Consider the following 4,353-nt stretch of genomic DNA (forward strand, 5'->3'; position numbering starts at 1 on the left):
GTTTTGTTGAATTGTTTATTTGTGAAGTATATATGTATGTATGTATTTGTATATATATGTGCAGGTATCTTTGCATTACAGGGAACTGCTCAATGGGAAAAGGGTGGGTATAAATCTGATAATGACCAGGTTATAAATACATAATATATCAATACTTTATAAACCACTCTTCTTCCCCCAAAAAAATAACTGATGTGATGAGTTTCACAATGTTTGCTAGTGTTTCAAATTGTTGAAGCTAGGAAGAGTGATTTATTTTAAGTAATAGTCCTTTTGGAAACAATAGTAAATATATATGTTACATTGCCACTTGAAAAGAATAACATTACAATGTTGAAAAAAGAATTCTTCCCTAATTCAGAATTCCTAAGAAAGGGGAGTGGAATTGCCTTTCTGCAGAAACATTTGTTTTTAAGTTTTATAGATGAGAAAGAAAGAGGGACAGAGGAGATATTTCACTAAACGAGTTGGGCTTGGAGCTTGAAGCTATATTTTACAACAAAGAGAATAGGGGGTGGTGAAGTAAGGAGACCAGTCTTATGTTTTGCACATCTGGCAAAGAAATTGACACCAGAACCCTTCTATGGAGCAGATTTCTAAAAAACAAACAAAAAGCCAAAACAAAACAAAACAAAACAAAACAAAAAACAAAGTAGTGAGCATCCTGAGCTAGGGCACTGGGTTCGAAAAGAAAGCCATGCTTCCTACAAGGAAGAGAGACTGAGTCAACAGGGAAGCCCCACCCCTGCAAAAGAAGAGAAGAGTAGAGTTTCTAGGTATGCTCAGACTGGTCCTCTGGCTCACGAATGATTGACAGCTCAGTTTGTCTTACTCACTAGTGCCACCTGGTGGTTATTACTACTATGAGCTGCTCAAGAGTCAGAAGGAATCTAAGAAAGTCATTCAGTTTAGCCTCCTAATTTTACAGATGAGGAAACTGAACTCCAGAAAGTTGATTTGCCTTAGGTCACATACGTTGTAAATGGCAACGCTGGGATTTGAACCCAGGTCCTCTGACTCTTGATTCTAGTGCTCTTCCCATTGTACAGCATTTTGTGGGTGCTTCACTTGTACATCACTATCTCTTCCCAATAACAATCCACTCAGAAAGAGCCCTCCTTTGTAACAAAGACTTATATCTAAGCAAAACAAACCAATAGAGTGACCATGCCTGACAACATAAACCTCATTTCACACCAGTAGCCCACCACCTCTCTGCTGAGAGAAGGAAACCATGTCTCACAGCCAAGGCTCCAAGGAATAAAAGCTGGTCACTGCGTTAATCACAGTTCTAACATCTTTCAAAGCTGTTTTCAGTTACATTATTTGAGTTACTGTGCAAATTATTCTCCTGTCTAATGCTGTGTCAAGCACTTGATAAGCTTGGGATAAAAATACAGGAGTGAAACTGTCCCTGCCCTCAGGGTACATAACAATAATAATAATAATAAATAATAGTAATAGCTAGCATTTATATAGCGCTTTACAATTTGCAAGGTGTTTTACATGTGATATCTCATTGTGATCCTCACAGTTCTAGGAGGTTGGTGCTATTATCATCCCCATTTTACAGATGAGAAAACTGAGGCTGAGAGAAAGGTAAAGTGACTCGCCCACAGCTAGTGAGTGGAAGAGGTAGGATTTGAATGGAGGTCTTCCTGACTCCAGGTATAGCTCTCAGTCTACTGCATCACCTACAATCAATCACCTCAGGCTCCTTTCAGGTGAATTTAGTTCAGCATTCAAACTCAACTTCAGAGAGCACAACTGTGATGGGCTGGCTACGTTGTTCGAATGCAAAACATAGGCTTGCCAAAAAGACTATTTATGGACAACTCACACAGGGTAAGTGTTCACGTGGTGCTCAGAAGAAGCGATACAAGGACTCTCTCAAGGTCTCTCTTAAGAACTTCGGAATTGATTGTGTGACATGGGAGACACTGGAACAGGACTGCTCAGCGTGGTGTGTCCTCATCAGGGAAGGTGCTGTGCTCTGTGAGCAGAGCAGAATTGAAGTAGCTCAAAGGAAACGCAAGATGCACACTAAGAGAATCCACCCTAAAGGTTCACAGGGACTACTCGTGTCTGATCTGTGGAAGAGCATTCCGAACTCGTATTGCTCTGATCAGCCACAGTCAGACACACCAAAACTTGACTCTAGCATAGTGGTGCCATTTTGGTCCTCTTTGAAAACAAAGGACAGAAGGACCTGAGTTTAAATCCGGTCTCAGACACTTGACACTTACTAACTGTGTGACTCTGGGCAAGTCACTTAACCCCATTGCCTAGCAAAAACAAAGAAAACAAGAGAATCTCCTTATCTCTTCCACCTTCACAGCTATTCTCTGAGTCCCTGACCAGCTGCCAAGGACTCCCCAAAGCTTGGCCATGATCCATCGTCACCTCAGGAATGACACCCCACAGTCCCTGCCTGCTTCACCTTGAGCCTTAGCTGGCCCTGGTCTGCGGGGCTGCAGAGGTGGCTGGTAGGTTTCAGCTCCTGCGTGATCTTGGTCCAGCTATGGATGGACTCAAGCCAAAGCCAGGCAGTCATCCCTCTGCCCACCCTGCCCCTGGGATAGCATCGATGGCCTCTGACCCCCACAGATGGTGTAACTAAGGATGCACTGCCCCACCCCCTCAGAGCAGGCAGAGCCCCCTGGCCAAATGGGTTCTGGTCCTGGGAGGAGGAATTCTGGGGCAGGCTCCTGGGACCACAGAATACTAGAGCTGCAAAGGAACTTGGAAATCATCTGATTCAATTGTCTCACTTTACAAAGTGGGAAACTGAGGCCCAGAGAAGTCCAAGTTTATGCAGCAAGTTTAGGCATGGGGGAAAACCTAGACTTTCAGCCCCCTCAGTCCAGCCTGCCCTCCCCAATTTGTGTCCATGGGTCATTGATAATGGAGGTGGAAAGGTCCTCAGAAATCCTACAATCCAACCTTCTGATTTCACACATGAATTCATCATCTCTTCCCACCACACCCTCCCTTCTTCAGTAGCCTATGCTCAAAACCTCGTTGCCACCCCCCACTTCTCACCCTCTCTCGTACTCCCTCCCCCCCACCTAACCTTCATCAGGTGCTGTTGTTTCTAGCTTTACAACATCTCTCCTACATGCACCCTTCCTCTCCCTCGGCACTGCTACCACCCTGGTAGTAGCCTTCATCACTTCATTCCTGGATTAGTACAATTGCTTCCCAGTTGGTCTCCCTACTTCAAGTCTATACCCACTCCAAACCACCCTCCTTTCAGCTGTCAAATTGATCTTCCTAAAGCTGCAGCACCTCCTCCCCTCAATAAATTCCAGTGACTCCCTATTGCCTCCAAATATAAAATGCTCTGTTTGGTTTCTCAAGCCCTTCACAACCTCGCTCCCTTTCCTTTTCTGTCTTACACTTGAACCCCCTCTGAGTACTCTATAGTCCGGCAACACTAGCCGTCTTCACACAGGACACTCCATTTCCTGACTCAAGAATTCCCTCTACACCTGGACTGTTCTCCTTGTCTCGGCCTCCTGTCTTTCCCAGCCTCTTTCAAGACTCAATTCAAATCCGACATTCTTCAACAGATTTTTCAAGCTTTCTCAACCACTCTTCTCAACCAAAGCTTCCCAACCCCTCTGAGATTACCTTCCATTGACCCTGCAGAAAGTCTATACAACTTTTCGAATGCTGTCTCCCCCACTAGGATGTGAGCACCTTGAAGACAGGGACTGTTAATGCCTTCCTTTGTATGGCTGGGGTTTAGCACAGTGAAGTAAGCATTTAAATGCTTGTTGACTGACTGAAGGAGTGACTCACTGAGGCTCTAAGAAATTAAGTAAGTGACTTGCCCAAGGTCATACAACTAGTAAGTTTGAGTTGGAATTCAAATACAGGCTCTCTGGTGCCAACCCAGAGCTCTCTCTTTCAGACAGGATCAGTACCCTCTGTTTACAGATGAGGAAACTGAGGTGCAGGGGGACAGATTGCCTGATTGTCACTTGGGTTACAAGGTACAGGGACTAGATTCTTAGCCCAGCTTCTTTCCATGTAAGACTGTCTCCCTTCTCCAGCATTCTGGGATGCGATTGAGGAAGCCCCCAAGCCAGGCTCCCCACCCTGCTGGTCAAACAAGCAGCCCCTTCTTCTCAGTCTTCTCAGGTGACACTGACCCCACCTCAGCCAATCCCCTCCTGCACCAAGTTCCCAGCGCCCAGCCCCGCCTCCTGGGCTGGCTCAGGGGAGTGAGAGAGGCAGACCTGACAAGTGAACCTCTTTTCCTGGCCCTATTGGAGCACCAGTGCCTTTGCTTCGTCAGGAACGGGCAACAGAGGACCGGATCGCTTTGGGGAACCCGAAGCCCCCACC

The sequence above is a fragment of the Vombatus ursinus genome, unplaced genomic scaffold (assembly GCF_900497805.2).
Source record: "Vombatus ursinus unplaced genomic scaffold, bare-nosed wombat genome assembly UNPS02014775.1, whole genome shotgun sequence".
In the NCBI taxonomy this organism is placed as follows: Eukaryota; Metazoa; Chordata; class Mammalia; order Diprotodontia; family Vombatidae; genus Vombatus; species Vombatus ursinus.